Source organism: Sciurus vulgaris (assembly GCF_902686455.1).
Source record: "Sciurus vulgaris genome assembly, chromosome: 13".
In the NCBI taxonomy this organism is placed as follows: domain Eukaryota; kingdom Metazoa; phylum Chordata; class Mammalia; order Rodentia; family Sciuridae; genus Sciurus; species Sciurus vulgaris.
The window spans coordinates 47470602-47479028 of record NC_136474.1 but is presented as its reverse complement, the minus strand read 5'-3'; the positions used below and the strand labels follow the sequence as shown (position 1 = coordinate 47479028).

General features: G+C 40.3%; 1 pseudogene across 1 annotated transcript; it reads right to left on the bottom strand.

The window, feature by feature from the left end:
• Positions 1–7397: 7397 nt before the first annotated feature.
• LOC306642826 (large ribosomal subunit protein uL30-like) lies at positions 7398–8155 on the bottom strand (annotated as a pseudogene). The gene has a single exon. The product of its transcript is annotated as a large ribosomal subunit protein uL30-like (transcript).
• Positions 8156–8427: the final 272 nt, after the last annotated feature.

Here is an 8427-nt window from a genome sequence, read left to right as displayed (position 1 = left end):
TTATCCATATGGTCTAATGTTGTGATTCCTTCCATTCCATTCCCAGTCACCTAATATGGGTACAATTTTGATTACACAGCTCATTTTAAATTCTGCTATGTCCTAGTTCAACCAGTGTCAAGAGGATTTACTAGAAATAGCTTCCATTTTTTGTTTGTAAATGCTGCTAGTACTGAGCAGAATTTGAATGTTTCCAGACTTAAAGGTTTTGGGTACGGTGCTGCTGTGTTCTTCTTAAACCGTCTCACTTTATCCCTCCTCCTTAAACATCTCAAATTCTATTCTTGTCTGTCTTGGGTTCATAAAACAACCTCCAGTGATGGTAAGACCTTTAAAAAATGGTTTTCTTTGTTTATTTATGTTAATTTCCCTTAGATTTTTTTGTATAGGTAGCTGTAATTTTAGATTACGAGTTTCAGATGATCTGTGAGCAGGCTGCAGGGATTACTGTCCTGGGCCTTTTTGCATTCTCTTGCACTGACAGAGGAAGCAACAGGACTTACCATGCTGAATGTCCCTGCTGTGATGTTCATTTGTTGAGAGTATTCTGTGCATTCTCAACAGATAACCATTTCAGTTTACTGGGATGTAGCTTCATCAGCAACCAAGGAGCACCCGTCTTTCAGTTTTGTCTGGCAAATATTTATTAGAGTCTTCTCTTCAAAACAATACATGGCATTGTCAATAATAATTCAATAATAAGTTAATATCTCTAAAAGAATATCAGTAAAGAGATGATGCTCATATTGAACAAGGATCATTGGTCATTTTAATTTAGCTTGTAGTAGGAAAAACAAAATGTTTTAGGATGGGTTTTTATTTGTTTCTTTGTTCTGAGGACAGGCAGTGAATATTTTTCACCTCTAGGTGTGCAGCCTGGAAGAGTACCTGACACACTGAAGGCACATGAATCAATGAGGCATGAATGCATACAATCGTGTCAGTAGAGGTTATTCCCGATCTCCAGTTTTTATTCACGTGCATAACCACATAACTGAATTCTTTGTCCTTAAGGAAATTAGTCAAGAAGTGGAAGTGGATGATGAACAGCACCTGGCAGAGGGCTGTGATGGTGAACTCGATGGGCAAGAACTATGGGGAGCAAGGCATAAGCTGCAATGAGGTCTTCTCTTTCATGGACACACACATTCTGAACAGGAGATCTAAGTGCACCCCAGCCCCAGCTTTCTGGATTCCAGGTAGCACTGAGGGATTAAAAAACAAACCAACCATAGACGATTTCCCCCTAAAGAATTGTTACACCGTATTACTTTCTCCATGCACTTTCCAAGGTCTGGAAACCCTACATCTCATGGTTTGCTTAGCCAAGATGTTCTGAAGGTGATAGGACCAGGTCAGAGACCGCAGAGGACCACAGTCTGTAAATTCTTCCAGAGCAGTGACAGGAAGACTGCCTCTGGTTGAGGAGGAGGCACATGTTTCTCATCATCCTTTTCTTTGTCCAGGTTCCATCTGTAAGCAAGCCAGGTGTGGAATTGCACAAGGGAAGCCTGTTGTAAAACAGTTCACTAAGTGGTAGTAACAAGTTACTTGTTTATTTGTTTAGCTGAGAGGTTCTGCCTTCATTATAGGGCTACGAGTGGTAATTAATAAATTAGACCATATTTCCACTTCACAAGTCTTAAACCTCATACCATGTGGATGAACTGAGCTCAGCTAACACCCTCCCTTGCTTCCACCTGTGATCCAAGTACAAGGCATTATTTCAGGAAACTAAGAATTGGATGGATTATATTAAAGAACAGTTGTTTTTTCCCTTGTGACCTCAGAGATCAGAGGTAAATTGCATGGTCATGGGTGGTTTTGTAGTCCATGGACACAAGTTCATTAAGTTCAAGGTCAGGGGGTTTTCTTAACCCTTTATTATGAAATCCATCTGGGCAGATCACCACTGACTCGGCTGCCTAACCAGGTCATTTATCAGCATGGAGATGGAGAGGGCAGCATTGCTGTTATGAGAGGAATGCAGTACAGGCTGGCTGGCCTCCTGTCCTGGAGGAGCAGAGTGTCTGGGGCAGTTTGGACAGTGCGAGCTGGTGTCCTGAGCACACACCGCGGCCCCGTTCAGAGACCGCAGCTCTCCATCCACTCCTGTCAGTCACAGCAATGGTCAACACCCGTGTCTGCTCCCAGCCTCGGGTTCCTCCCACGCTCTGCGAGGCTTCACAGAGCTCGATCTCTTACTTCTTCTGTTTACAGTGGCTGCAGTCATCCCACATTTATGTGCTCTCCACACACACCTGGCCTTACGTGGAGCAGGCACTGCTCGGTTTTCATCTTTGGTGCCTTTCATTTCCCTTCAACGTTATTTTACCATTAGATACAGAAGCTGGGGTTTCTCAGGATACCACAAACTGCATCCCATTTTGTCACTGGATTGTCTCTGCTTCCTTGTAACAGATGTTACATTTTTCTATTAAAAGTACATATATACTGCATTTAACGGCTATATATGGCCTATATTGCATTTGTTGGGGGCTGGGGTTAGAGAAGATCTGTGAGCTGCATACAAGGTTGGTATTTGTGTAGCAGCAGCTATTTCTTGAGCATCAGGATGTAAGGAACACAGGAGCTAGAAGTGTCTAGGAGCTAGAAGTGTCACTCACATGTGTCACTTGCCTAGCACATGTGAGCCCTGGATTCCATCCCTAGCAACACACACACACACACACACACACCCACACCCACACACACACACACACGAGAGAAAGATGAGAGAGAGAGAGAGAGAGAGAGAGAGAGAGAGAGAGAGAGAGAGAGAAAGCAATCATGCAGATGCAATATATCGTCTCACTTTCAACCCATTGAGGTTCCAAACACAATTTCATAGTGAAATTCCTCACAAATAAATTTGCTCAAAATGATCTGCCCCAAGAGTAGGACCTATGTTAATAGCATCAAGGCTTTTGAGGTTGGAACCACGGATATTTACCTCTGGACAGGAAGTGTGCTTTGGAAGTTACTTTTTTAAAAGGCAGTGGGTCTGTGGAAATCCAGAAATGCTCAGGGAAAGCATTCCTCTGGCTCTGCTGATCCGTTTGGCATTGTTTGATGCCTCCCCTTAATAAAGGCAGCCACAGAAATGCTTCCTGTGTTCCTCTCACTCTTTTAGCAATCAGTGGGTCCATCCCTGATGGTAAACTTTTTCATAATATTTTATTAATATCCTTAAAATAAGAACTAAGATACCAGGGCAGAAACTTTCAGAAAGGGCGTTCATTAGACCACTGGCTGCCAGCCTCATTCCTGTTACGAATCTGAGAAGTGCAAGATCTTTTAAGACTGGGAGAAAGCCTAGAAGCGAAGGTGAGTTGCTTTTAGAAATGAGACAGAAAAATGTGATTGGAGAATTTAAAAGTAACTATGAACACATTTATATAACGTGTCCCCCAAAGCAAGTATGAGTTGTGCTTATATATAGTGTATCATATGCTACAAAAGGAGAATATACTTGGGAATAGTTTAACTTGTATACCAAAAGACAAACATAGTTTACATTCTCTTGTTTTAACAAAAGGACAGAAAAACCCATTATTTCATATCTGGCTTGCACATTTTTGCCAAACATGTAAAATTGATGGTATTAAAGAATTATTACTCTCACTAACCCTGCCAAAGTTTATAAGTACATGGTTATTTTGGTTCTTGTTTTCATCACCTTTTCTCTCTTCTAGGTAAAGAATGTTTACCACAAATGTACTTTATATATGCTATCCTTCGCTACTTTAGAAACTATTATATAAATGATATGCAGCCTAGGTTCTGGTCTTTGTTCTATCACTTGCTAATTCAGTCCTTTAAAAATATAAACACAAGTAAAGGCACTGTCTTATTGTAACTGCTCCTGAGAACTGAAATATGTTAACATGTCATGAGAATAATTGTAACATAGAGTGCCCACAGGGATTGTAGTGCTTCCCATAAATATAATGATGTAATTGGGTATTAGTGTCCAGGTCCAGCACTTGGCATCAAATAAGTCAATTAAGTACATCAGAGGAGTATATACATGGCAGGTATGCTTAACCACCTTAATCATATTTAAGTTGTTATACTTTTATGAAATTTATACATTAATATCATGAATCAGTGAAGACAGTGAAGAGAGTTGACATACTACCTTAGAATTAGGAACTGGAATTGGATAAATTGGATTGGAATGACTTTCTCTAGCATTGAATGTTTCAGAGGAACATTTTGAAGGGATACAAGCATTTTTATAAGGATTTAAAAGGAAAATGTGGAGACATGCAGCTTTCACTGAAATATACCACACATCAGCTTTATTTTTCATACATCAAGTCATGGCAATATGGAACGTTTTCACCATTTCCAAAATGTGAGGAAGGACAGGAATTAGTCAACTGCAAAACACTAGCATTCTCAGTGTTCTTCAGAAGCCAAGCGTAGACTCATTTCCATGCTTTTAGTTATGAATGTCAGCATCATACAGTGACAGACTTCCTGCAAGAAAAGTTAGAAGTTAAATAGAAGTCTGTTGCATTTATCTGTTGGGCTGTGGGGTTAGAAAAGTCTTGAAGTGATGAAGCATTGTTTGTTCTCTAAGAGGACAAGTAACTACCCAGAGACATCTGGGGATGATGGTGCTTGCCATGTGGACCTGAGTAAATCTGGGAGGTTTCTTCCTGTCATCTGCATGGAGTGACCAAGGTGATTTCAGAGCGTGGTGTCTGAAGTCTTACGATTCTGCAGCCTCTGACCAACCTTTCATTTTCTTCCTTTATTGACAGCTGTGTCATCACCATCATCCTTTACAATGAAAACAAACACACTGAGCACATCGGTGCCTACTTCCTATTACCCAGGTAACAGATCCTTCCATCCTCTCATCTCTTCATGGACTCTTCGCAGCTAGAATCCCTCAACTTCCCATGGTGCCATGCGGTGCTTTATAAGCTCACTCTGTTGGATGCGTTGTAACCCAAGGCTTTCTGTGGCTTTCATGGGGGAAGTTAGGGGACCTTTCATCCTTTACTGTTCTTTCTCTTTTTACTCTCTCTGCATTGACCTGCCTATGATGTACAACAACCCCATTTGTGCCAATTGCAATTTTGGCGAGCAGTATATTGCAGGAGTAATTGAGAAAGTCAGGGGTCACGCTGGAGGAGACCTGAAGTTTTAATTCTGTTTGGTGCAGGGATTAGAAGTAGGACACAGGATGGGTGGGGTACAGAATGAAAATAATTTGTCTACTACGTTTGCACTGTTGAGAAGGGTTTGCTGCATGTGTGTTGGGGACGATATCAAAAAGTTTAAATGAGTTGGATGTGGTGGCGTTCACATCTAATCTCAGCAGCTCAGAAGGTTGAGACAGGAGAATCTTAAGTTCAAAGCCAACCTCAGCAAAAGCAAGGCACTAAGCAACTCAGGGAGACCCTGTCTCTAGATAAAATACAAAATAGGGCTGGGGATGTGGCTCAGTGGTTGAGTGCCCCTAAGTTTAATCCCTGGTACATTAAAAAAAAAAAAAAAAAAAAAAAAAGTTTAAATGAACAGTCCCAACCCCAGTATCCTCCCTTTCTGTATTCAGAATTTAACTTTAGTTCTGATCCCCAGAGAAAAAACAATGTGTTATCACTCAACTGTGTACTGCCAAGAGCTGAGTCCTGTCCAATGTGATAGTCATCTTAAAGGTGAAAAGAGCTTCTCATTATTTTCAGTTATCACTCAGCACTAAAAATGGCAATTACAAAAAAAGCATGTTTCTAATTATGCCCAGTGGTATGCAGAACAATGATCACGGTGAATTCTGGTCCCCTTTCCCATCTGCCCAGGGAAACCCCAGCATCCCAAAGTGTGTCACACAGTGGAATTTCAAAGGAGCTAATGTTCTGAACTTGGAAAAAAACAGGATGGCACTTTATAATCAAGTGGTTTATTATGTGTCAGGTGTCACTAGAAATGAACTCAAATGTTGACCCAGGGAGGCAGAATAATCCATTTAGAGTACGAAATATTCCCTGCAGGGGGTACAGAAAAAGAAAAGCCCCATTTGTGCAATGTAATAAGGGTGAGGAGAAATGGCAATTCCTGGCTGTGATAACCCAACATGCATGGGCTGCTGTTGCCTTTGAGATGCATAAATAACCTGAATGTGTCCCAGCTGTGTGCTCTTTCTACTACTAACCTGACCAGAAAAGAGCCCAACAAAAACAGTTTTCAGATATATAACAATTCACTGGAGCAAGACTTCCATCCTCAGTTGTCCAACTTCCTCTTCCTAATGCTCTTTATATCTTTGCAACATGATTTCCTCCCATCTGCTTCTCTTTCCTAAGTTTTTATGATTTCTGGATAGAAGGTAATTTTATATTCCTTATGGTATTCTCTGGGCTTAAGAAAGTTTATTGCCTGTGAGGAAAAGTGAGCTAAGGCATATTTAAAAATAAAACAGCATTTTTTAGTTTTGTATCATTTGAGAGCTAATAATGCCTACAACACCCTCTTCCCCCACCTGCACATTTTAATACCAAGCGTAGGGGGGAAAGGCTTCAGTTTTATTCTTTTCACAAGTGAGGAGCACCAACTAATCTTTGGCACCAAGAACAATGTAACCTAAGTGCAAATGACATTTGCAAAATCATTGGATAGGCAAAGACTTGCGATTTCTTTGTGTGCAATGGCATTCATTCCTGGGTTCCTTCAGTGTGTGTTCTGACCCTGGGGGAGCTTTGAGTGGGGCAGGCTGAGAAATGCATTGTCAGAAGGAACAACATGCTCAGATTTCACAGCAGGATTAAGATAAGCTTATTAAACAAAACCCATTTTCCTAAAGTCACTGCTTTGTGATGATGAACCCTAAGGACATCTTATGAGACTCATACATAAACAGACAATTCAAGTCACACAAAAAGATAGACATCAAGAAAAATAAGTCAGCTACATCAACAAATAAATACCCACAAGTAAAGCTCATGGAGGTGCCAAAGTCACAAATGACAGTATTTAGGAACTATGTTCCTTATTCTGTTTACCTGATGCAGTTATGAATCTACGTATTGCTTAACAGGAATTGGCGAGTTTATCCCTTGAAAATCTAACGTAGAGTTTAATTTTGCCTGTATCCCATTTGCTTGCAAATATAGATAGAGTAATAGATGATAGATAGAACTTTCCCCATCTCGTAAAGTATTCATTTCAGATCCATAGTTTTCAACTGATTTCCTAAATCTTCAAAATAATTTGTTAGCGTATACAGGTAGAATTACTTTTCAGTTCTTAACCTTTAGAACTGTTAATGAGAAACTTTATTTCACTTTCCTCCTGAAAGTTATTATTTTTTAATTTAAAATATTATTGTGGCAATTTTGTTTTGCATTAACAGCAGGTACTGTTTTATTAACTGACCCACAAAAATATGATGGTAGATACCTTAGTTCATTCTTCTAATAAGTCTGTTGATCTGGTCTTCCCTGTTACCAGCATCTCCACCTTCTACAAAATGGGTGGTCTCTTTCTTCATGCCACCACTTGGAGAAGAAAATTTGAAGGGCCACAGGAAGTTAGAAGCATTTTCCAACAGTGTAGATCTCATGAATCAGATCCTCCATGCAGATAATGCCATATTTACCAAGAGATTGTGCAATCAAAGGGTTATCCGTCAAGGCACTTTCTTATTGATTTTGCCATAGCCAGGCTTGTAGAGGAGTTCATTTACTGACTTCAGGTTTGGGTAACCCCATGCAATATATGGTTCCACAATCCTCAGCATGTTAATTGAAGCCTTGTTGAGCTTAACAAAGGTGCCATTGAAGATCTGGCAAAGGTGAAGAAGTTGTAACACCTTATGAATCTTTGGGCTCACACCATTGATACCCCTGATCCTGATGACAAATGCCAGTTTGGGTTCTGCAGGTACATAGAAGGTGCCAGCTTTTCTTGCCATCCTAGCCATTTGAATCTCCATCCTGTACATCTGCCTATATTCCTTGTGGTAATGCTTGGCTTTTTCATAGATAAGCTTCCTCCTTGCCTTTCGAAGCATCTTTTGGGCAAACTTCTTCCTCAGGTGCTTTACCTTCAGCTCTGCATAATTCCTTCGCTTTTTTTTAAGGGTTTCTGGCACAGCAGGAACCTTCTTTTTCTTCTCTTCGGCAACCTCCGTGATTCCAGCTGGAAAAAAACTATTGTGGCAATTTTTAACACAGGAAATTAATGACAATTGATATATTTTATCAGTAATAATAGATTGTTTAAGTCAGAGGAAACTGACTGGTCATTCATTTTGGTGGAATCAAGCATTTCCAATGGGAGAGATGACCCGGTTTCCTATCAGGTTCATCACAGGAAAACTTCTCTTCCCTCTTCAACCTGTACATACACGATAATAGCATTCTTCTCCAAGCAGAGGTTGGGGTAGTGTTTAAATACTTTAAAACTTGTTCC